Genomic DNA, 895 nt, shown 5'->3' on the forward strand with positions numbered 1-895 from the left:
ATGTTGGGACACTTGTATCTCAAGGTATTACTCTATATATATATATATATATATATATATATATATATATATATATATATATATATATATATATATATATATATATATATATAATATATATATATATATATATATATATATATATATGTATATATTTATATATATATATATATATATATATATATATATATATATATATATATATATATATATATATATATATATATATATATATATATATATATATATATATATATATATTTATCTATATATACATATATATATATATATATATATATATATATATATATATATATATATATATATATATATATATATATATATATATATATTTGAGTTTGCTTCCCAACCTGAGTGGATGGCTTAATTACTACTTCAATCTTATAATGGAACTTGTAAGTGTAAGAAAGAAGTAACTTTCTAGTACCTTAAGTCTTCCGCTAGTTATCCACCACTTCGTTAAAATGGTCAAGTAGTCTCAGAGTTTTTGTGTATCAATTTGAAAGGTAAGAAAGATTGTCCAGATCTTTTTAGGTTCATCATTGTCGTTCATGAAGTGTCTGGCTGAAATGTGATTCAATAATTTGAGTCTAATGCAGTGTTTCTCTCTCTCTCTCTCTCTCTCTCTCTCTCTCTCTCTCTCTCTCTCTCAGGAAACAAGTTTTCTCCAGTGCTCTCGACGAACGGAAGGGAGAACATCATTGGAGATTAAAACAAAGATTACGTGAAAGAAGGACTTTTGACGGTTATTTTAGACCTTGAAGAGACCTTTATCCCTTCAACATTAAGATTAAATTCCAGTGAATGGAGGTGAATAAAGGATGGCTATGTAATTACCCATGTATGTCTGTCTATCTGTCTATCAACAAGATCT

This window comes from Palaemon carinicauda, chromosome 17, assembly GCF_036898095.1.
Source record: "Palaemon carinicauda isolate YSFRI2023 chromosome 17, ASM3689809v2, whole genome shotgun sequence".
Taxonomy (NCBI): Eukaryota; Metazoa; Arthropoda; class Malacostraca; order Decapoda; family Palaemonidae; genus Palaemon; species Palaemon carinicauda.